Raw genomic sequence first — 25,367 nt, 5'->3', positions numbered from 1 at the left:
CCACCATGGGGCTTCCCTGGTGGCACAGTGGTTGAGAGTCCGCCTGCCGATGCAGGGGACATGGGTTCGTGCCCCAGTCCGGGATGATCCCACATGCTGCGGAGCGGCTGGGCCCGTGAGCCATGGCCGCTGAGCCTGCGCGTCCAGAGCCTGTGCTCCGCAACGGGAGAGGCCACAACAGTGAGAGGCCCGCGTACCGCCAAAAAAAAAAAAAAAAAAAAAAAAGATGGCCACCATGGGTCAAATCATAGGTGCAAGCGTGGATTTTGAAACTTTTTAAAATTGGTTGGCAACATATATGATAAACTTTAAAAACAAAAGCTTGGGGCTTCCCTGGCGGTGCAGTGGTTAAGAATCGGCCTGCCAGTGCAGGGGACACAGGTTCAAGCCCTGGCCCGGGAAGATCCCACATGTTGCAGAGCAACTAAGCCCATGCGCCACAACTACTGAGCCTGTGCTCTAGAGCCCGCGAGCCACAACTCCTGAGCCCGCGTGCCACAGCTCCTGAGCCCGCGTGCCTAGAGCCCGTGCTCCGTAACGAGAAGTCACCGCAATGAGAAGCCTGCACACTGAAACGAAGAGTAGCCCCTGCTCGCCGCAACTAGAGAAAGCCTGCATGCAGCAACGAAGACCCAACGCAGCCAAAAAAATAAAAACTAAATAAAAACAAAAGCTTTTGGCTTCTCTGGAAAATTAGAAGATCTGGTAACAGTAAGATCCCATTTCCCATAGGACAGCAGTTGGCCAGAGCTGAGTAGCTGCCACCCCTTTGGGCATGTCCTTCCCATTTGCCGCAGTCACCACTCTTCATTTTGGTACCTAATACCTGGTTTATCTCACCTCTGTGACCTGTCTGGCCCACATTTTTGCACGTGACCCCTGAACTAGAGGTTTTCTGAGGTTCCTAACAGCAGATTGATAGCTGGGGGAAGAGCTCAGGAAAAGTGCAGTCCCTGCCCTCCTCTCTATTCTCATCATCCCCTCTGTCCAGGCTGTCTTTTCCCAGCCACCTGGCCCCAGGGCTGGTTTCAGTCACTAGAGGAAATATGCAAGACATTCCCAGGCTCAGACTTCTGTGTTTGCTGCTCTTGTCTATAACCACACTGGTTCCAGAGATTCTCTTGCCCAGACAGTTTGCCTGGGCTCTGACCTCATGTCTCAGTTCCTGTGAACTTCCTGCTTCCCTTCGTAATTTGACCACAGCCTCACTCTGGTGTGTGAGGGCTCCCAGGCTCTGCTTTGTGAAGCTCCTGTACCTGATTATACCTGGTCTGTCAGGCTTGGTTTTGAATCTTCTGACTCAGACTCCCAAATCCCAACCCCATCTCCACCATCACTGCTCACTCTCTGGGCAGTGTGGTTACTCAGCTGAGGGATGGAAGATTGTTGAAGATTCAGGAGACATGGGAGGTGAGGTTGGAAGTGTTTGCATTTTCAAGAGAAGCATGGAGGCAGAAGCCAACCACAGTTTAAGGAGGCAACCAGTAGAAGGCTTTTTAGGTGAGGGAGGCGACTGAGCATAGTTGTAGGCAGAGGAGAAGGCAGCCGGAGAGAGAATTCAAGGGTGAGAATAAGGCCTCAGAGGAGGCATAGGGTGATAGGATAGGAAATAGCAATAGTTGGTGACTCCCAGGGAGATTCTGAAGCTCAGAAACATCTTAACACCTCAAGAGATGTAGGAGTGGGCACTGTTGGAAGTCTGTAATCCCCTAGAGTGAGGGTTAAGTAAATGATGCTGGAGGTTTGGAGAGTAGAAGGGTGCATGGCCATGGTGTTGGGGCCACAGCCTGGGGCAGGAGAAATTTCCAGCAGTGCAGCCAACAGCCTCTCACAGTATCTGTAGACACAGTAGAAACCTCTGAACCAAATGGTCATGAAGCTTGGTGAAAACCAGACCCAGTGAGAGTTGATTAATGGATCCATGTCAGCCTGTACTAGAGGAAAGTCTCCAGTAGTATGTTTTAGGGCTCAGTCTGGGCCTGTGTCTTGTCTGACATTTTTATTGACAACTGACTGAGGCAGCAGGCTCATCAAGTTTGCAGGTGATCGAGGTGGGAGGGGCAGCTAATACTTCGCATGAAAGAGTCAGGATTCAGAACGATTTCAACAGGCTGGAACACTGGGCTGGAACCAACAAGATTAAATTTAACAGGGATAAATGTAGAGTCCTGCACTTAGGTTAAAACAAAATCAATGACATAAATACCCGGTGGCGGGGTGGGCCAAGCTTGACAGCGGTTCATGAAGAAAAGACCTGGGGGTTTAGTTGACTGCAAGCTCAATATGAGTCACCTGTGTGATGCGACTGCTAAAACCTCTAATACAATCACAAACTGCATTAACCGAAAAGGAGCAGCCAGATCAAGGGAGGTACTTACCCCACTGCTTTCTGAGATGGTCAGGCCACCTCTGGAATACTGGGTCCATTCTGAGGTCCGTTTTTTTTTAAGGAGGTCAGTGACAAATGAGAAAATATTTTGGACAAGCAGCCAGCATGGCATTAGGCTGGAATACTGCCAGAAACTTTCCAGAAATTCTATGGTGCTGAGGTTCTGGGATGAAGGGCAGGAGTGACCCCAGGCAAAGACAGTTGTATCTGGAGCACTCTTCTGGTACTTGGGAGAAAATAGGGGGACCTACTTCTCACTTCCTGTGGGTACCCAGAGGCATTGACCTGTGAATTTCATCCCAGGATTTCCTGAAGTCGGGCGATTAGGGGTTACCGAGAAGGGGTCTAGGATGGGGATCAGTGTGGGAGTGGGTAGAAAAATGGGGCAGTGTGGTAGGAAGGAATCTGCAGATTTGGACCTCAAGCACCACCTCCCCAGCGCCCTCCCCCAGGACACGTAGTCCCCACTTCGGTCAGAGCGTGGCGCCCTCACTCCATGTGGGGATCCTGAGTCAACAGCAGGAGCCCAGTGGCCGGCCAGGCTGCAGCTGCACTTCTCACACTCCCCACTGCAGGGAGCCCACGGGGCCACTCGGCTTAGGTGCGGCTGGCCTGGGACTCCTGGGTGGCAAGGAGACTCACAGCACAAACACACATGGAATTCAGGTGTGTCTCCTATTACAGCCAAGCATTCCTGCCTGAGCTACTGTGCACGTGGCCTCTTGTCTGCCCTGGCACGGAGCCCAGGGTGCAGAGGGCTGCTCCTATGGCAGGAGGGTTCCCTGGCACCGAGAGCTCCATTTCTGTGGGGTCATGGACCAACCCGAATCCCCTGCCCCTGGCTGGCTGAATGACTGTCACCAGTTTACCTAAACTAAGTTCTGTTTGTCTTGGGTTCCTTAACTGTTTGAAGTAGAATAACACTGCCAAGTTCATAGAGTTGTTAGGATTGAAAGTCATCTAGGGCAATGATTCTGAACTGATAACAGGAATCACCAGAGGAGCTTGTAGAAAGTGCAGATTTGTGGCTCCACCACCAGTCATTTAGTAGTTCTGGATGGAGCTCAGGAATCTTTTTTAACCAGCTCCCCAGGTGATTCTGATGTCCATGGCCCTCTGACCACATTTTGAGAAACTGACCTAGGACATACAAGACTACCTAGTATGCATCAGTTCTGTTTCTCAGAGCACACATGAAGAACAGTGTGGCGATCAAGAGTACACAGGCTTGTTCTCCAGATAACTGTAGCCAAGATGTTTGGAGGAGGACGATGGGTCTGGAGATGGGGACACAATATTTAAGCCCAAGATGAGTGTTTTGAGACTTGGGGAGGTTGGATGTACTGAGGGCCATAAAGGAATTGGGATGCTGGCACCAGGGATGGGGATACTGGTGGGGTGATGGGGGTATGTTGGTGCATTGGAGTGCTGAGTGTAATGTGTTGTTGAAGGAAATAGGGGCAGAGTGTACTGGGAGGGGAAGGAGCTGAGAGGATGGGTTGGAGTACACTGGCGTCTTCTTGAGGGGCTGGAGATGAAGGTTTGTTATATCATGATGGGGCCATGAAGATGAAGTGGTGGAGACTGCGATGCTCAGTGAAGCCCCACGGGGGCAGCCATGCTTTGTGTTTTGTGGTGAGACATTGAGCCCATGCTTCTGACTATTCTCTTTTTTGGTGTAAGGGGGGGGGGGATGCTCCTTAAGCTTCTGGGGGAACTTTCCTGGTCCCAGAGGGTATAGGTGAAGAGTGTGTGTGTGTGTGTGTGTGTGTGTGTGTGTGTGTGTGTGAGAGAGAGAGAGAGAGAGAGAGAGTGTGTGTGTGTGTGAATGGGGAGGGGAAGGCAAGCTTATGCACTGAGATTTTAAAAAGTCCTTTTCTGGATTTCCTCACTGACTTGAGGAGAGGGAGTCAGTTTCCAGGATTCCTCTCCCCTACCTTCACATACAAAATAACGTTTGACCTGCCTGGTTTCTCTTGGGGCTCAACTCTCCAAAAGCTGGCACTCTTGTCAGCTCATGAGCATGAGCATGTGGATGTCTGCTAACTGAAAACACCTTCCAGAAACTCTGAAGATCTTCCCAGAGGAACATTCTAGAAAGAATCCTCAAATTTCAAATCCTTGAAAACTGGAATTGGAAGAGAATTTAGGTGCCATCTGATGCAGTCTCCCTCAGTTTGGTTCTGGGGAGGACCTTGTGAGGACACCCTGCTTTCTAAGCCTTTGGGGATCCCAGAGCCTGGTGTGGATGACAAGACTCATACATTACCTAGGGAAAAGGGAGACTCAGTAGAGTCAGGTAGGGGTTTGTGGGTTCTGCCAGTAAACACCTAGGAGGTCAGAGCTAGGTGAGCACCTACGGAAGGCTCCCTAGAGTAGGGCAGCTGGAGCTGCACCTTAAAATGGGTAGAATTATTTTTAGTTAACTTTTGTTCTGACTATGATTTTATGAAAATGAAGGAAACAAAAACACTGGAATGAGAGGGTGAGGCGTCTTCATCTGTCTGCAGGGGAGCAAAGCTATAGAGGCCTGAATCCATCTGAGGTTTGGAGGACAGTAGAGAGACCAGCTTCGTTAGAGGGCTGGAACCACTGTCAGGGCAGAGTAAGTGAGGAGAGAGGGGTGTGGCTGTGGTGGGAGGGGTGAGGTGGAAGACAGAGGAAAGAAGCTCAGGGTTGGGCTCACAGTAGGGACGGTGAGGGTTGAGGCTTGAGCAAATGAGAGCACCCAGGAGACAGGAGAGAAGAGGGTTCCAGGGACAAGTGTGAACATACATCCAGAGAAGCACTTCCCAAGTAAGCAGGAGTGGAACCCAGAGAGTGGAGGTCATTGAAATGGAGAGAACACAGGAGGGGCAGTCACCAGCTCGAACTCTGAAGAGTTGTTTGGTATAGGAGGCGGGGGTGAGGACCCAGTGAAGGTCATTAGAGTTGGTGATTAAGAGGTCAGCAGAATAGTAGGGGTTAAAGAGTGAGTTGGTGGAGAAGAAATGAGGCAGCAAGTGTAGACCATTGTAGGTTATCCTTTGAGAAATACACAGAGGGCTGGAGATGGGTTATAGTTTGAAAAAGAAGCCACAGCAAAGCTTTGTTAGCCTGGAGGAAAGGAGCAAATCTGTGGACAGAGGACAGGGGAGAAGGAGCTGTTGGAGAGGAAGAGATTGAGCAGACACTGGGAAGAGCCAAGTTATAGACAGGAAAGTAAGGGAAGGGAGCCAGGGCCTAGAAGAGGTCAAAGCCGCAGATGAGAAGAAAGGGGTGAAGTCGTAGAGCTCTGGTTGGACCCAGACTTTGACCTCCTAAAGTAGGCTCCTTCAAGTAAGGGTGGCCAGGGTGGGACTGGGCTGGAGGGATACAGCGGAAGGGGTGGAATCAAAGGAGTGGTCTGGACATCTGACATATTGCCCAGCAGACCTGGGAAGCAGAAGATCCGGGCTTGGGTTTCTCTTGGGTCAGGTCTGACGCTCTGCTTCTGGGAGCAGGATGGGGCAAGCAAGCCATGGTGCGACCAGATTACAACAGTTTCAGGAGCCTAGAGGCCAGAACACTACGAAGGCAGGGAGGGGCCTTGCTGGGGAAGAGAGGAACAGCTGCCAGAGCAGGCCTGGGAAGGCTTGATTGAACAGTGCAGGGCCATGCAGTGTAGGGGGGCCAAGAGCCTGAGTTTAACTGTGAAGGATTATCATTGTTACTCTTTTTAAGTATCTGAGGTAGGATTTGAGTGGAGAAAAAGAACATAAGGAGATGCAGAAAGGGAGCATTGCTTTGTGCCAAACACTGTTTTAGATTAACTGATTTGATCCTCACAGGACCGTCCGTGAATTAGGTAGCTGCTATTATTATTATTTTACATATGAGATCAAGGTTCAGAGAGGGGAAGTAACTTAGCTGAGGTCACACAGCCAGTTGGTGTCAGAGTTAAGTATTTGAATGTTTTTTCTGTTTCCAAAGCGTATGCTTTCTGCTATGCCTTTTTATCACTACTTACTAGGTAAGTGACCTTGAAAAAATTACTTAATTTCTTCCTCACTTTCCTCATCTGAAAAGTGGGGATAATAGTAATGCTAGCTCATAGATTTTTGTGAGGATTAAGTAAATATATGTAAAGGACCTAAAACAGTATCTAGTACATAGAAGGTTTTACTTAGGGGATGCTGCCCTTATTATTATTATTATTTCTCATTGATCCTCATAGCCTCTAGCCAGAAGCTAAGGACTTTGAGGAAGTTGAAAGAAGGTCTTGGAACATACTGGTAATTTAGAGACGATCTAGTAGTTGGGAGGAAGGTGAGAGAACAGTATACAACCAGTGGTTCTCAACCAGGGATATTTTTGTTGATGTGGCCGGCAGGAGCTACTGGTTTTTGGTGGGCAGGAGCCAGGAGTGGTAACAGTGGTCAGTCATGTCCCAGTTGATAATGTGCAGGAGAAACTCAGCTAGAAAGGATGCTTGGGATTTAACTCCTCAGAAGAGTAGCAATCCCAGAGATTGGAGCAGCTTGAGCAAATGTCGGGAGGAGCTTGAAGACCTGTCTGGCTGGGAAGAATTAGACTCTGTTGGAGGCAAGTGATCCTGGAGGGAAGAGCAGGCTTAGGGCTGCAGAGGAGGCTGGGAGCACATCCCAGAAGGTCAAACTGAGAGCTCTGGACACTGAGCAGAGAAATGGAGACCTGTGGGGTTCTGGATGAGGGCATGGCATATTTAGGAAGACCACTCATGCAGTCAGGGAAGACACTGGGTGAGGGGGACAATCTGGACCAAACCCTGGAGGAAAGGCACATGAGTTGAACTGGGTTTGGGGTTAAAATGTGCAGATAAGCGGCAATACTAAAGGACATTTGAAGGGAAACTCCCAGTGTGAAGATTCATGAATTGAGAGTGGGCTGGGCCTGATCTAGCAGGCACATGACCTGAGAGGAAATTCTGGGAGATGTGGGCTGGTTTGGAACTCAAGGTGATCACAGTGAATTTGGGGGATGGGGAATCTGGGAGGAGATATCTGGTGAGGAATTGGGGATGCCAGTTGGAAGTTGAACTGAAGTACCGATTTGGGAGTCATTAATCCAAATCTACTGAGTACACTCAATACACATATAAAAGGGGGGCCCTTTGAGGGGCTTTCCTATGGGGTTGCTAGTTGAATTTGAAGTCTTGCTTGTAGATAAGTTGGTCATGGGAGAGAGTGTGGAGGGGAAAGCACTGAAAACCTTCAGACTGAGCCTGGGCCCCTTCTGTAGATAAGAAGAGTTGATGGGAGAGAATCAGAGAGGTTGGAGAACTAGGAGAGGGCAGAGAGCTTCCAGAAGAGCATCACCAGCGCCAGGTACCCCAGAGAATAGGCCTAGGGGTTGGCTGCTTCCAGAAAAAGTGACTCCAGGACAGCAGCAGGGTGGAAGCCAGAGACAGGCAGGGGAGCCACTGCAGGAAGGAGGCAGTGGGTGAAGGTGGCTTGTGGGTTGGAGAAACTTGGGAGTTCAAGGAAAGAGGGAGACAATTGAGGTTCCCAAGGCAGGTTGAAAAGGGTGTATATGAGACAGAGGAAACATTGAGGCTGATGGAAGGGATGGAGTAGGAGAAGAAGTTCTTCACTTAGGTAAGGGGTTCCCAAGGAACCATCCCCACCTTAGGTACAAAGTAGTAGATTTCTCCAGGCTTCATTCTCTGGCCTTTCTCTGCCCCACCCGCCTTCTTAACCCCCAGTTTAGGCTGTTGTTTCCTCTGCCTCCCTCAGGGAACACAGAGAAAAACAGATAGCCCGTGTCCTGTAACTATCCTGATTTATCTGGCTTTCCTACCCTGCCCTCCATACTCAGTGATTCTCAACTCCTGTGCCCTCAGCCTTCCCTTTCCCAGGATAAAGTTCAGTTCCTGTAAGGTGACTTAACTGTAGAGTTTTTTCCTGTTTGCCATCCTCAGTGCATATGGGCTTTTCAGAAAGCTTGTGGACCACCCTGTGCCCTTCTCCCCCACTACCCCACCCACCCATTGTCTTCTCCTACTCATATTCAGGCAGGACTTACCTTTTTTAGTCTGTTGCTTTGATCACAGTCCCTTCTGGGAAGCAGTTCCCTGATCCCTCCCCCACCAGCTCCCTGGTCTCTCTGAGTCTGTCACCAGAGTTAGGAATCAGCAGAGGATGTTGAAAACTCCTCTCCTCGAGGAATCCTCCTCCAATTGGGCTCATTCAATTCTTATTGCTCCTTTCCTCTGTCGATTTTGAGGGCCCACTTAGATAACTTTGCAGATAAAAAGTAGCACGTGCTCTGGCATCTTACTGTTTTGGAACTATTCTGCTTCTGTTGCATTGTAATATTCCAGAAGACAACTAGAGATCACCTAGTTCAGGGATTTCAAAGAATATTTTAAACTTTAGAACCTTCAATTCTGAACACACACACACACACACACACACACACACACACACACAGATAAAAGCAGAAGTGCTGTGGCTGAAGCTTGCTCTCCTTTGCTCCCATCCTTGCCCACAGCAGCTTGGATGCTCCTGAGCCCCTAGAGCTCTACAGAATACATTCTGATGCCTTCATTTACAGGTGAGGAAAATGAGGCCCAGAGATATGAAGAGACTTGCCCAGAGTCACACAGCAAGGGCAAAAACTCAGGGTTTCCCGATATCCCTCCCAGTTCTGGCATTCTAGGACTTGTTAACGTCTAGCCAAGCTGTCCCTCTAGTGTTCTTTTGTGTACCTCGTCATTGTCATTCATTCATTTAGATGTTTATTGAGCACCTACTATGCGATGTGTACAGAGTAGGCCCTCAGGACTGTTAGGTAGCAGTCCTGTGAGCTGGTGGAAGCAAAAGCAGACACTGCCCTCATACGGCCTTCAGTCTAGTGGTGGGGACAGAAAAACTGCATCTGTGAAAAGTGCCATAAAGGAGAGATCAATGGTTTGATAAGGTGGGCTTATAAGTGGGATGTCAGTCCTTTTGGGCTGTTAGAACAAAACACATAGACTGAGTAGCTTATAAACAACAGAAATTTATTTCTCATAGTTTCAGAGGCTGGCGAGTCCAAGATCAAGGCACCAGCAGATTTAGTATCTGGTGAGGGCCTGCTTCCTTGTTCATAGATCACCATCTTCTCACTGGGTCCTCACAGGGCAGAAGAGACAAGGGAGCTCACTGGAGTCCCTCTCATAAGGGCACTAATCGCCTCCCAAAGGCCCCACCTCCAAATACTATCACATTGGGGATTAGGTTTCAACACATGAATGGGGGCAGGCACAAACATTCGGTCTATAGCATGAGGGATTTAACCTAGTTAGGAAGTGACCTGGAGCCAAGAGCTAAAGGTAAACTGGGAGAACAGAGGAGAGAAAAGTGTTGCAGGTGGAGGGAGCAGCATATGCAAAGCCCTGCGGCAGGAGGGAGCAGAGTGGGATGAGGAATGAGAGGAGGCCAGTATGGCTGGAGCATAGGGAGTAGGACCATGGCTGGGCAGGCACGCAGCAGGTGTGTACAAGACGGGGCTGTGCAGACTGTTGAGGAGCGCTGGGGCTTTATTCTGGAATTAGATTTGTGTTTCAGAAAGATGTCTCCAGTTCCAAAAGGTAACTGAATGCCTTGTCCCCAACCCTGTCCCAGCTGGGTTGCTTTCATTCCATCACCTTCTGTCTGCTTTTCTGACATCAATCACATGCTGCTTGGGGTGTTCTTAGCAGGGCTTGTTTCCACTCTTTATGGCATATGCATTTTGGCTCTAAGGTATATGTGTGCAGTGTAGTGTGTGAATATACTGCGACTGTATCATTTATTCATTCAATAAATGTTAAGTTATTGAGTGCCACTAAGAGCCAGGTACCATTTGATTATCATTATGGGCAACAACAAGCTGGGTGAGAGCGTGTCCTAGTGTGTGATGTTGTGTCATGTGTGGGTGCTTGTGTGTGATTGTGTTGACCGTGTGCTCTAAATGATGGTTACTACGGGTGGCTGTGTTATCATATGGCTGTTGTTGTATGTCTCCCCTTGAGGTCCTTGTGTGTGACTGTCATTGTGGGTGTTATGTGTAACTCAGTGTAACAACAGTGGGTGTGCCTGAGGTTGTGGGTGTGTTGTTGTGCAGTGTGAACATAGGACTGTTAGTGTGTGGCACGCATGTCCTGTACAGGTGAGGCTCGGTGTGTGATGTGTCTGTGTGTCAGTGGGGGGCACGGGAGACCCCCATCTCCTGCTGTAAATCTGGAGGAGAATGAGCTTCCCCAGACTGTTGGAGGCACTCTCCGTGGCCCCTGGGATGATCAATGCAGGGAATAGAGCCTGCACCTGGCGCAGCCCTGGGATGTTGGGGAGCTGGAGCCGCCCCCGCTGGCGCTGGAGGGGAAAGTGGTGATGGGGGCGACTAGGCGGGTCTGGGCTGGCCAGACGGGCCAGATTAATAAAGAGGGACCCGGGGGAGGGAAGGCCAGGGCGGTGGCGGCTGCAGCAGGAGGCAGCTGAGATGAAAGTGGCCCGACTGGCGAGCAGGCAGGTGGCCTCTCCCCTGCCCTGTCAGCACTTTTTAATGTCCCCTTGGTTAGAGTGTGTGGGAGGAGTAGGGCGAGGGAAGCTGGAGCTCACCTTTCCCAGGCCCTGGGGGAGGGGGCTGGGGCAGCCACGAAGTGGGGTTGCTTTTGGTGGGGTGGGAGGAATGCGGTCATAGGTGTAGCTGAGAGGAAGAGCCTGGCTCATGCCCCATCCCTGTCCCCTGAAAACTTACCTTAGCTTAGGCTATCCAGGGGTGGCAGGATTAGGAAGCAGCTGGAGAAACAGAAAACGAGAAAGGGAGGTAGAAGGGGGTGACTGTGTGTGAGAATGTGGGCACAGCACATGCAGGTTACTGTCAGGCCAGGCAAAGGTGGGGTGTGTGTGTGAAATTGAACCTGCCTATGTAAATGAGCGTGAGGCTGTGTTCATGAGAACGTGTGAAAGACCAAGACCCTATGTGTTTGTGTTTGTTCAGCTCTCTGCAGTTGGCAATTTAAATTTTTAAACAGGGGGCTCTCGTCCTGGCTTGGCCTGTTGCTGGTGTGTGGTGTTGGGCGGGTCATTTAACCTCCCTGAGCTCTGTTGCTTCATCTCTAAAGTAAGGATAAGGGTATCTGTTTCACAGGATGATTATGGGGCTTAAGTAGACCAAAATACATTTTCAACTGTAAATCTCCCTATAAACGTTTGGTATCGTTAATAACTACACATGGGGTGTGTTGGGTGACTGTGTGTGAAGGTGTGGGTGTGTCCGGAGGCCTGAGCGTCTTTGTGTATCAGCCATAGTGGGTGCATCGGTGAGAGAACAAGCATCATAGTAAGTGTGAACTTTATTTGCAATAAGTTTGTTGTGCGAGTGAGTATACAGGTGTTGGAAGTGAATTTGGTAGTTGTCATAAAATATACGAAAATATCTGTGTGGATCCAAGTGTAGGGAGTGTGAGTGTCTGTGTGTGACTGTGAATGTGTGTTTTTGTCTTTGGGTGTCTGCGTCATTGCGTATATCTGTTTGCAGTAGATGATTTTGTGTCTCAGGGTGTATCTGAGTTAGTTGCCCTGGCACCTGAGATGTACGCGTGCATCTTGGAGCGTATACTGGCCGTGTGGGGGATGTGTGGGGATGGGTTTGTGTGTCTGTGTTTCTCTGGGTGTGTGTCCCAATGCCAGTGTGGTTGAATGTGCCTTTGTCTCGGTCGTGTGAGTGTGATGGCGGTATGTGGTGCCTTGGTGTGGCTGTGTATGACAGTGTGTGTGCATGCGTGCGTGCGTGTGAGTGTGTGTTTGGTGAGCGGCTCTGCTGCCTTAAGCACCTTTCGAATACATTGGCCACAGCTCATTGAATCCTTTAACAATCTGACTCTGCTCTTCCTTCCCCGTTTTTTCTAATTCAGTTCCTCTTATTACAAAAATAAAAAATAAAGCGCTGCCCCTTTCCAGTGGCTGGCCCCGCGGAGCCCCTGCCTCGGGACCAGCCTCGTTTCACTCCATTTCGGAGAAAACGGGAAGTCGGTGATTTTAAAAAATATTTTCTACTTTATTTGGGATTTAATGTTCTTACAGAATCCTGCTGCCTCCCTCTGTTCCCCCTCCCCATCCACCCCCAGCCCCACATACAAGAGGCGTAATGGCCCATTCAGCATATTAGGGGAGCCGAGCATGTGCTCGCGCGCACGCGCCTGTGTGTGTGTATGCACACACACACTCTTGGATAAAAACACACAGAGACCCACGGCAGACACACATAGGAATACACAGCAGCTCAAACATAGACATGAATTCAAACACTCTGTCCTAATACTCAAACACCACACAAAGACAGAGACCCAGACACAATCGCACTCTGATGGGAAACACAAAAGCAGGAGCACTGTTGGGGGAGACCCTACGGAGACATGGAGAGAAACAGACAGGCAGAGAGGGGAGGAAAGAAAGAGACATATTCCCAGTGACGGGTCAGAAGCAACTTTTATGCTATAAAGGAACATGAGTAGAGTAGTTCAAGGAAATGAGAGGGGGTTGATCATCCCTGGGCCAGGCATTGCCCCTTTTGTACAAGGGGATACTGTATGGTCAAGAAGTAATTACTCAAGGTCATGACGGGAGTCAAGCCTAGATGTGGGGACAGAAATAAGAATCCTGTGCCACTTCCCTGTGCCCTACTATCAGGGTCCCAGGGCAGTAAAATATATAACTGTGTGTATGTGTGTGTGTGTGTAAGATGTGCTTTTGTACAGGACTAACTTAAGTGCCACATACATATTAGGCTCAACAGATGTTTGCAGAGGCTGGCAGGGCCCGGATGTGGCTGTGTGGGTCTTTAAATGTATATTTGAGAACCTGTGTGCACACACATGGGAGCATCCATTGTGGTGTATAAGCCTGTGTAAGTGTGGCTATGTGTGGCTGTGTCTATGCATAGACTGTAAATCCCATAGGGGCAGGAACCATGTATCCTCTCTGTATCTCCATCACCTAAGAAAGGGCCTGGCACATAGTAGGTACTCAGTAAATATTCGTTCAAGAACGAATGAATGAACAAAGTCACTCTGGGAGCTCAGATAGCTTAGGGAGGGCCTGATCGTCACAGGTAGAGACCATGAGCAGCCCAGCCTCTGGGCAGGACCTGGGAAGAGGGGAGATGGTGCACCATGAGATGGTGGGGTGGGAACTCTGGCAGTCTCTCCCTGCTGCTGTCTCTCTTGTTAGGAGATGTGGGCCCTCTGGTCAGTGCTTTGTCCAGAGTGATGAGTTTCAAGAGTTATTTTAGACTATCCTGTGGTAAAAAAAAAAAAAAAAGAAATGAGCTATCCATTAAAAAAATATGGGATAGGTGAGGAAGAGACGGGCAGAAGTGGACAGAAGTTCAAGATGGATGATGGACAGACAGACATATTGAGTAAACACACAAACTCATTAATAGATTTATTTATAGACAGACCAAAAGACAAATAGAGACACAGATAAATTGGTGTACAGATAGACACACAGACTGACATGGATAGTCATGTAGGCAGACAGTCTCCAGGAGTGACTGACAGACCAACAGACAGGCAGACCAATCGATAGACAGCTAGATGGACAGCTGATTGCACAGAGAAGATGGATGTATAGCTCAGCATGTAGAATAGGCCTACCCAATAGCCATGCCCCACATTCTGTCCTCCCTTCTTGCTAGCGGAACCCATTCTTTTGTTTGGTATTTGGAGACCAAGTGCTTTGGGGAAGGTTGAACCTCTCCCTTGCCCCAGAGGTGAGTCTTAGTTGGTCCAGGAAAATCCTGGTAATTCCATTCCCCTCGCTGGAGATTGATTTACAAGTGGATATGTGGTACAATTCTGACCACTGAAATGTGGGAGGAAGTCTCTTAAGGAGACTTTGGGGAAATTTTACCTCAAATTTATAAAAGGACCGATGGAAGAGATGTGCCCTCTTCTCTCCTTCTGGATTTTGGACTTTCCTACATGAAGATGTAATGTGCTGAGTTGCTGCAGCCTTTTTGAAACCCTGAGGTTCCTCTGAGTTAAAAGCTGACGTGCCAGGGATGGTAGAGGACAGCTGTGAAAATCTGGGTGCCAAATGATGCCCCTGGGCCACACTGACCAATTTAGGAATCTCTCTGTCCCCAAACTTCTTGTTATGTGAGATAATATTTTTCTTACTACCTAAGCCACTTTTTTTTTCCAGTTTAAATACTTCAATGTGTATTTTCTAAAAAAAATAAGGATGCTGTCTTACATAGTCATATGCAATCATGTAGATCAGAAAATTAACATAGATCTAATTCTACCACGTAATCCACAGATCCATTCAAACCTCGCCCATTGGTACTATAATATCCTTGATACCTTTTTTCCTCTTCTGGTTCAGAATCCCCTCCTGAGTCACAATTGCATTTAATTGTCATGTTTCTGTAGTTGCCTTCCATCTGGAACAGGTCTTCAGTCTTTCTTTGTCTTTCATGTCCTACATAATCTTCAAGAATACAGAATAGGGTTTTTTTTAGGAGTATCTCTCAATTGGGGTTTATCTGATGTTTCCTCATGTTATGCATTTTTTGGCAGGAATGATGCTGTGTTCCTCTCAGTGCATTATATCAAGAGGCACATGACCTTGATTTGTCCCAATATTCTTTTTTTTTAACATCTTTATTGGAGTATAATTGCTTTACAATGGTGTGTTAGTTTCTGCTATATAACAAAGTGAATCAGCTATCCGTATAAATATATCCCCATATCTCCTCCCTCTTGCGTCTCCCTCCCACCTTTCCTATCCCACCCCTCTAGGTAGACACAAAGCACAGAGCTGATCTCCCTGTTATGCGGCTGCCTCCCACTAGCTATCTGTTTTACATTTGGTAGTGTATATATGTCCATGCCACTCTCTCAGTTCGTCCCAGCTTACCCTTCCCCCTCCCTGTGTCCTCAAGTCCATTCTCTACATCTGCGTCATTATTCCTGTCCTGCCCCTCTGTTCTTCAGAACCTTTTTTTTCTTAGATTCCATATATATGTGTTAGCATACGGTATTTGTTTTTCTCTTTCTGACTTCACTCTGTATGACAGTCTCTGGGTCCATCCACCTTACTACAAATAACTCAATTTCGTTTCTTTTTATGGCTGAGTAATATTCCGTTGTGTATATGTGCCACATCTTTGTCCATTCATCTGTTGATGGACACTTAGATTTCCTCCATGTCCTGGCTATTGTAAATAGAGCTGCAGTGAACATTGTACATGACTCTTTGAATTATGGTTTTCTCGGGGTATATGCCCAGTAGTGGGATTGCTGGGTCATATGGTAGTTCTATTTTTAGTTTTTTAAGGAACCTCCATACTGTTCTCCATAGTGGCTGTATCAATTTACATTCCCACCAACAGTGCAAGAGGGTTCCCTTTTCTCCACACCCTCTCCAGCATTTATTGTCTGTAGATTTTTTGATGATGGCCATTCTGACCGGTGTGAGGTGACACCTCACTGTAGTTTTGATTTGCATTTCTCTAATGATTAGTGATGTTGAGCATCCTTTCATGCGTTTGTTGGCAATCTGTATATCTTCTTTGGAGAAATGTCTATTTAGGTCTTCTGCCCATTTTTGGATTGGGTTGTTTGTTTTTTTGATATTGAGCTGCATGAGCTGCTTGTAAATTTTGGAGATTAAACCTTTGTCATTTGCTTCATCTGCAAATATTTTCTCCCATTCTGAAGGTTGTCTTTTCATCTTGTTTATGGTTTCCTTTGCTGTGCAAAAGCTTTGAAGTTTCATTAGGTCCCATTTGTTTATTTTTGTTTTTATTTCCATTTCTCTAGGAGGTGGATCCAAAAGGATCCTGCTGTGATTTATGTCATAGAGTATTCTGCCTATGTTTTCCTCTAACAGTTTGATAGTTTCTGGCCTTACATTTAGGTCTTTAATCCATTTTGAGCTTATTTTTGTGTATGGCGTTAGGGAGTGTTCTAATCTCATACTTTGACATGTACCTGTCCAATTTCCCCAGCACCACTTATTGAAGAGGCTGTCTTTTCTCCACTGTATATTCTTGCCTCCTTTATCAAAGATAAGGTGACCATATGTGCATGGGTTTATCTCTGGGCTTTCTATCCTGTTCTGTTGATCTATATTTCTGTTTTTGTGCCAGTACCATACTGTCTTGATTACTGTAGCTTTGTAGTATAGTCTAAAGTCAGGGAGCTTGATTCCTCCAGCTCCATTTTTCGTTCTCAAGGTTGCTTTGGCTATTCGGGGTCTTTTGTGTTTCCATACAAATTGTGAAATTTTTTGTTCCATTTCTGTACCTAAGCCACTTTTGGTAGGATCATCTGTCACTTGCAGCCAAAAGCATCCTAATGCTACCCAAATCAACTGACAAATTGGCAGACAGACAGATCAAAAACAGGTAGAAAAACAAATAGGCAGATGTACAAAGACAGACAGGTAGTCAAACCTAGGACATGTAGATATCTGGCTAGTTAGACAAATTTAAAAGCAAAAAGAAATGGGTAACTGAATGGATGGATAGATAGAGATGGACAGAGAGATAAACAGACAAACTGGGCAGCAGACAGTTGGGAAGACAATCAGACTCTGACCCCAGTGTTTATGTTTATCACCTGTTAGATGACTACTTACTTCTATTAACTATGTAATGTTCATTTTGGGGAAAAATTCTCTCTGTATCTCCATCCCCTCCCTCCCTCCCTCTCCCCTGACCTTCTCTCCCATCTCTTCCCTCTCCCCTCTGTCTCTCTTTCTCTCCCTCTTTCCCTCTTTTCCTGTCTTCTCCTTCCCTTTTTCCTATGTCCTCCCCCTCTGCTTTCTTCCTGTGCCTTACTTGCTTCTGTCTTTAAGTGTCCCCATACTCACAGCTGACTCTCTGCCTCTCATGAGAAGACATGTTACCTGTGGAACAGAGGCTGCCTCTGAGCAAGGCTTGGATTGGGGACAGTGAAGGAGCATGGGAACCATGGAAGGCAGAGAACCTCCTTTTACTCCCACCCTACCCTCGGCAGCCCCAGGCAGCAGCTAAGTCCTGGCCTAGGGTTCTTTTCCTGACCGCCACTCCCCTCTTCCTCCCTGCTCCCTGCCAGAGATTCCAAGAACCTGGGGTTAGGCCTTTGAAGTCTTCCTCTGAGATCTGTTCACTTTGAAGGCTTGAGGGAAGGGAGCAGACTCAGGACTTGCTTTTTTGTTAAGGGGCAAGGAAACGGTGGCAAATATAGACGCAACAAGGGAAGGGAGGTCCACCAAGCTCCTCAATCCAAACCTCAGTTCTCTCCACCTTTTGTGTCCATCTCAGTCATTGGCCACTTTCTGAATATCCTTTGAGTCTCTTATTTCAACAAATAATTCTTGAGCTCCTGTGGCATACAAGGTGCTACCTGGTGCTGTGGGAGACAAATGGGAAAGAAGGTAAGTCCCTCTATTGGAGGCATCTTCTGTTTTTCTTCTTCCCCTTATGTGTATCTCTCTTTGGGTGTCTCTGTCTTTCTCTTAGTCAGTAGATCAAGAAATAATCATAAAGGAGCCACTATCTGCCATGCATTCCATCTCTCTCTCCTCTAACTCTGCCCTCTTTCCACACCACACCCACCTGCACTCTCGGGGTCCAGTGCCCACTTTGGCTACAGCAAGTGGAGCAGGCACTTTCCAAGAACAGAAGACACAGGGGATTGATGACTCTGTGGCGGCCTGCTTCTCCTTTCTCCCAGGATAACCAGTCTGTCAGCGGACCGGGGAGGGGGGAGATGACTTCACAGGGATGCAGGGGGTGGGTGGTCCCCAGGGTATTCCTTTTCCTCATCTTTGTCCTTCATCTCCTGCTGCCTAATTATTTTTTCTGAAGCATTACTCTGAGCAAGTACTCCATTGACCAAGACGATTCAGCATGGCATTCAGAGCTCTTCACAACGGGCCCCAACCTACCCCTTCCAACACCCTCACTCCCACCCCCCATAAGCCCTTCAGGACTGGCCACCTTCCTTGACAGGCCCACAGTTCCCTGCTTCTCCACCAACCACATTCCACATCTTTTAAAGCCACACTCAGATGTCACCTATTTGAGGAAACCTTCCCTGATCGCCCCCTGAAAGAGGCTCCAGCTCAGACCACAGGCACCAAAAAACCCTTGTATACACGCACACTGACCTCCAACTACAGATGTTGACAACATCATCTAGACATTTCACCACCATGTCTTGTGCTTTCTACCCTGCTCTGGTCAAAGTCCAGGCTCCTCCAGGCTCATGGATGGCCCATCCCCAAGACCTTTCATATTCTTGGTCCCACTCTTGCCAGACAGGCCCTGATATGATTTTTGGGTTATGGCCCTTGACCTGTTCCCTCAGTCTTCCTCATTATCTGCCCAGACAGTGACCTTTCCTTCCTCCTCCCCTCCACTGCCCTTCCTCCTCCTCTTCCTTCTCAACGTCAACAAGCTTCCTTGAGAGCCTACTATGTGAGCTCATTCCACACCCCCAGGGTGTGTAGATCTGGAGCCAGACTGCCTGGGTTGTAATTCTGCCTCCACCTCTTCCTAGCTGTGTGACCTCAGGCAAATTACTTAACTTCTCTGTTCCACATTTCCTCATCTGCAAGATGAGATTAATAATGGTACCTGCCTCACAGGATTGTTGAGAGGATTGATTTGGTGTGAGTAGGGTGCTTAGAACAGTCCCTGACACATGGTACTATAACAGTGAGAGTTCTGCTTCTCATTTTATTCTGCTTCTGACTCTAGGGATTCAGAATTCTCAAGTATAGAGGAGGAGAACTGTAAACTACTGAGCAGCCCCTGTGTGCTGAGTGTCTTACATGCGGTGTCTCAATTAAAACAAACAAAAAAACCTCGTGAGATGGGATTGTCACCACATCTGTTTAACGAACAAGGAAATGAGGGTTTAGGTAGCTGAAGTGACTTGCGAGAGGTCTCACAACCAAGACAGGGAAGATTCAGGAGTTGAACTCAGATTTAGTTGATTCCAAAGCTGTGCCTTTTCCAAGACACTGGGCCGTTTCTTTAATTTGAGGATCAAGAGTTTAGGATTTGGAATTAGCAATTCAAGGATATGAGGTCTCAGGGTGCTGGTACTTTGGGGGTCCACATTACCTTGACTGAGAGCGGTTGGAGTATGAGTAACTTGTTTTCAGAGTGGTTATAGTGTGTGACAGGGGAGTGCAACCTCACTGCCATACATCCCTACCCTCTGCCTTCTGAAATCCATGCTCTGGCCTCACACTATGGTTTGGGGGTTTCCGGGGGGTGAAGGTCAGGTGAGTACTGGAGGACAGTAAGAGTCACCAAATTAATGACTTGCCTGGGGTCAGGAAGTGCAGGGCTACCTGGAGATGAATTATCTGGTTAAGAAGCCATGACCACGTGGATCAATGGAGAGAGAGGGTTTTGTCACTTATTGCCCTGCGTTTAAAGAGCTGCACCCCTCGGGCTGGGGCTCATGAAGACTGTTGCTTTTTTTTTTTTTTTTTTTTTGCGGTACGCGGGCCTCTCACTGTTGTGGCCTCTCTCATTGCGGAGCACAGGCTCCGGACGCGCAGGCTCAGCGGCCATGGCTCACGGGCCCAGCTGCTCCACGGCATGTGGGATCTTCCCGGACCGGGGCACGAATCCGTGTCCCCTGCATCAGCAGGCGGACCCTCAACCACTGCGCCACCAGGGAAGCCCAAGACTGTTGCTTTTCTCCAGTAGTTCCCTAGCCCTGGATCACTGAGTCCTCAGGGAGCGTAGCTGGGGAGACATAAGTACTGAGGGCTTCCCCAGGAAGCATTTTCTGAGATAGAGATTAATGCTCAGAGTGTCATCAGGAAGCTCTTGGGATCAAAACCTGTGGAAGGAGAGGAAGGAATCAGAATTGGGCAGAGCCCAGCCCTTTGGGTCACTCTGAGGCTAGAATGGCCCTTCAGTTTTTCCCCAAGTTGGGGCCAGAGGTTTCATACCCCTGTGTTGGTGGGTCATGGAATGCAAGTAGCCCCAGAAATGGGTGTGACCTTAGGCTGGGCAGCTCTCTTCAACTGAGGCCTTTCCCCCATGGGAGCTGAAAGCTGAAGACTGTCTGCTAGCACTCCCAGCAACTGGGGTAAGTCCTTCATTGAAGGGAATCGGACAGCACATTATAGTGTCCACCAAGGCACCTACCTGAGCTGGGGAGGGCGGGGCACTCACAGTGAAGTAAGGCTTCTGTGTATGAGACAATGCCTGAGCTTTGAGAAGAATGAGTAGGGGTTACAAGGCAAAAAAAAAAAAAAAAAAGTCGGGAAGGGGAACATGTAGGGAAAGGGGAGTTTCTGGTTGAAAGAACAGCATGGGGACTTCCCTGGAAGTCCAGTGGTTAAGACTTCACCTTTCAATGCAGGAGGTGTGGGTTTGATACCTGGTCGGGGAGCTAGGATCCCACATGCCTCGCGGCCAAAAAAACAAAACATAAAACAGAAGCAATATTGTAACAAATTCAATAAAGACTTTAGAAATGGTCCACATCAAAAAAATTAAAAAATAAATAAATTTAAAAAAAAAAGGAACAGCATGTACTAAAACCCAGAGGCAAAGTTTACACAGGAGATTAGGCAGGGCTCAGATCTGAAGGTCTGCACTACTGTGCTAAAGAATTTGAGTTTTTGTATTAAGGGGATGGGGAGCCTTTAAGGATTTTAGGACAGTGTGTAGCATAATTAAAATTTGCATTTTAGAATAATCTTGGCATGCCACTTATTAGCTGTGTTACTAAAAAGTGACCTAACCTCTCTGTGCCTCAATTCCCTCATCTGTAGAATGGGGTTAATGATAGTGCCTGCCTCTTGGAGTTGTTGTAAGAATGCAGTGAGATAGTATGGGTAGAATTGTCATGTAGCAATCCTTGGTGAAGATTAACTGTTGTTATAGCTATTATAGGCTGGATTGGGATGGGCAGAGACCAGTAGAAAGAGCAGTGAGATGACTACTGCAGGTATTCAAGAAAGATGTGGTAAGGGCACAACTAGGACAACGGCAGCAGAGATGGAAAAGGAGAAGCCAGTTTAAAAGCTTCTGAAAGGTAAAATTCACAGGACTTAGTGATTGCTTGGATGAAAAGAGGTGATAAAAAAGATGGCATTCACAATGACTCCCAGGTTTCTGGTTGGGTGACTGATTCTGGGAACACAAATGGATTCATGGGGAGGGTGGTAAGTTTGTTGTAGATGATTTGAAATTGAGATTCTTAAGGAATCCAGCTGGAGATGCTGGTCAGTTGTTCAGAGCTAAACTCTGAGAAAGGCTGGATGGAAAAAAAACGGTATGGGGATTGTCTGTGTGAATTTGGTCAGGGGAGCCATGGGCCTGGATGAGGTCATTGGGGTGAGTATGTGGAAAGGGAAGAGTTGTGGGCTGTGGATGGAACTGTGGCAAATACCATCATTAACAGGAGCTTGGGAGTGAGAAAGAAGAGACCCCAGAGAAGCAGGAGAAAGAAGGAGATGTTGCTGTCAGGAAAGCCAAGGGAGGAAGGAGACCCCCAGAGTACCAGCCAAAACAGCTCAGTGTCACAGAGAGAGCATCAAAGATAAAAATGGCAGAGTCTGTAAAAGAGGGCAAGGGGTTCCTGGTGGTTTACCTGGAGGAAAGCATTTCATCAAAGTGGTGGGTGGAAGGCAAGTTGTGGTGGTTTGAAGAATAAAGATGAAGCTGAGGGTTGTACTTCTTTGAATGAACAGACATATGGATGGAGAAATTTCACCAAGGTCCACGCTGAGGCAGTCCAAATGTAGTCTTTCCAGATGACCTTTGCTTGTGCCCCTTCTCTCATGTTTCCCATCATACACTGTATCTATCATAGTTATCTCTGCTCCTGCCTACTCCTTTACCTGACCATAAGCTCCTTCAAGCTGGGATCCTCATCCATGTTTGGGTCCTTCCCTGTACCAGATATATGGTGTGGACTGGACCTGCAGGTAATAAGCAGTTGCTTGTGGAGTGAATGAATGATCTGAGGTGAGACCATGAAGCAAGTTTCCTGGTTTTCAGACTGGTTAGTGAGCAGAGAAATAGTGAAACTATGTCCTAGAAGAAGGTGTGTGATGGGAAGACGGATGGCTAAGAATATGGGGAGGCATGAATCAAGGCACTTCAGGAAAAATAAGTACAACTGACCTTTGAGCAGAAGTTCTTAACCTTTTTAGATCCTGGATCCCTTGGAGATACCAATGTAAATAATGAACACTTGCTCCAGGAAAAACACGCATCACACACTCATATCCAGTCTGCATATGATTTTAAGAGTTCCATACCTACTGAGGCCCATCTATGGACCTGTCCAGTGGTCCCATGGGTTTCAAGTCAAGAATGTGGAGTCCTATGACCTGGGGTACATCACTCACCCACTCTGGACTTCAATTTCTTTATCTGTAAGATGAGGAACCGTGAGGTGTAGGTGGATACCATAAAGAAACTAACAACTTTGCAAGTCATTTGGTGCAGGTATTTTACAGAGCACAGATATTCTACCCTGTTAGTGGGTAGAATTATCTCCATTTTGAAAACAGGGCAATGGAGACTCAGTTCAAGAAACTTGTCACATGAGTGAGTGAAGGAGCTAGATTCTACCGAGGTCTGTCCAATTCCAAATCCTGGGAAGAGCCCAGGATTTGGAGTTGGACAGACCTCGGTAGAATCTAAACTGTGCTGCCTACCGGGTATAATATTATTGATGTCTGTCTGCCCATCCCTGGCATGGTTAATGCACTAACATACATGAAAATGATTTGGAAACTGGATAGCACTTATGCAAATATAAGATACCACATTGGTATCCTCATTATTGATCATCCCTTATCTTAATATCGCTTCCTTGGCATCTGTTAGTTCTTCCCCCAACCTCAGGGGGCTTCTTCCTTGCTTCTGTCACCTGTTCCTCCCATTTCCTGAGGGTAGGTTTTCTTTAGTCCCCACCTCTTGCTTTCTGTTCTTTACATTCTAAATCCTGTCATCCTATAACTTCAGCTATGACCTCCAAGCAGGTGACTCTCAAATCTGTACTCCAGTCCAGAGCCTTATTTCAACCACCTGCTGGAAGTTTATCACCTAACTCATTGGTCTCAGACTTTGCTGTGCATCTGAATCACCTGGAGTGTTTGTTAAAACACAGATTGCTGGGCTTAGTCCCACAGTTTCGGATTCAGTAGGCCTAGGGAGGGGCTGAAAATATTTTTTACAGCCTTATACAAGGTATACTTGACATGCAATAAACTGCACATATCTAAAGTGGACAATTGGATAAGTTCTGACATATGAATACACTCATGAAACCAGCACTGCAATCGAGATAATGAACATATCCGTATCCCCAAAAAGCTTCTAGTTTCTCGTTATAATCCCTCTTTTTTCTCTCCTCAACCTCCACTCCCATTCCCAGGTAACCGTTAACCTATTTGTGTCACTATAGATGAGTTTGCATTTTCTAGAGTTTTGTGTAAATAGAATCATAAAATATGTACCTCTTTCTTGTTTCTGGCTTATTTCATTCAGCATAATTATTTTGCTGCATGTATCAAGAGCTCATTCCTTTTTATTTCTGAGTAGTAGTCCATTGTATGAATATATAGCAGTTTGTTTCTCCATTCACTAGTTTATGGACATTTGGTTTTCCAGTTTGGGGCAATTACAAATCAAACTGCTGAGAACATTTGTGTAAAAACTTTGTACTTTTATTTCTCTTGGAAGTGAAATGGCTGGGTCATGATGGTAAGAGTATGTTTAACTTTTTAAGGAACTGCCAGACTGTTTTTCAAGTTGGTTGCACCATATTACACAGACATCAGCAGGGTATGAGAATTCCGCTTGCTCCACATCTTTACCATTGTCTGGTGTGATCAGTCTTTTTAATCGTAATCATTCCAGTAGGTACGTAGTGGTATCTCATTGTGGTTTTAATGTTCATTTCCTTAATAACTAATGATGTTGAGCAGCTATTCAGGTGCTTATTTTCTATCCATTTATCTTCTTGGGTTAAATGTCTGTTCAAATCTTTTGCTTATTTAAAAAATTGAATTGTTGTCTTCTTACTATTGAGCCGTAAGTGTTCTTTATATATTCTAGAACACACGGGCTTTGTTAGATATGTATTTTGCAAATAATTTCTCTCAGTATATGTCTTACATTTTAATTCTTTAAACAATATCTTTTGAAGAGCAAACATTTTTAATTTGATGAAGTCTGATTTATTGATTTTTTAAATTATTTGCCCTTTTTTGGACATATTTAAGAAATTTTTGCGAAACCAAGAGTCACTAAGGTTTTCGCCTACATTTTCTTATAGAAGTTTATGGGTTTAGCTCTTTTATTAGGTCTATGATCCTTTTCAGGTTAATTTTTGTATGTGGTGTGAGGTAAGGGTCAAGGTTAATTTTTTTTTTTTTTTTTTTTTGGCATATGGCTATCCAATTATTCCAGCATCATTTGTTGAAAAGATTCTCCTTTCCCCATTGATTTGCCTTGGTACTTTTGTCAAAAATCAATTAGGCATTTATGTGTGGGTTTATTTCTGGACTCTTCAGCTCCATTGATCTGTTTGTCTGTCTTTATACTAGTACCACTCTGTATTGCTGTATCTTTAAAAGTCTTGAAAGCAGGTAATGTAAGCCTTCCAACTTTGTTCTTTTTCATGTTGTTTTGGCTATTCTAGGACTGTTGTATTTCCATACACATTTCAGAATCCATTTGTCAATATCTGCAAATAAAAAACCTGCTGGGATTTTTGAGATTGCGTTGTGTCTATAGATCAGTTTAGTGAGTATTGACATCTTAACAATATTGAGTCTCCCAATTCATGGACATAATATTTCTCCATTTATTTGGGTTTTCTTTAATATCTCTCAGCAATGTTTTGTAGTTTTCAGAGTATAGGTCTTGCATATCTTTGGTCAGCTTAATCCCTAAGTAATACTTTTGATGCTATTGTAAATGGTATGTTTTAAAATTTTCTATTCCTATTGTTTTATTGCTAGTTTAT

At 46.5% G+C, this 25,367-nt stretch overlaps 1 protein-coding gene across 1 annotated transcript in view; it reads left to right on the top strand.

Moving 5' to 3' along the window:
- HIF1AN (hypoxia inducible factor 1 subunit alpha inhibitor) overlaps positions 1-25,367 on the top strand; it is an 85,780-nt gene that overhangs the window by 20,539 nt on the left and 39,874 nt on the right. The window lies entirely within an intron of this gene.

This window comes from Delphinus delphis, chromosome 16, assembly GCF_949987515.2.
Source record: "Delphinus delphis chromosome 16, mDelDel1.2, whole genome shotgun sequence".
Classification (NCBI taxonomy): Eukaryota; Metazoa; Chordata; class Mammalia; order Artiodactyla; family Delphinidae; genus Delphinus; species Delphinus delphis.
The sequence above is the reverse complement of the archived record's forward strand: the minus strand, read 5'-3'. Positions and strand labels throughout refer to the sequence as shown.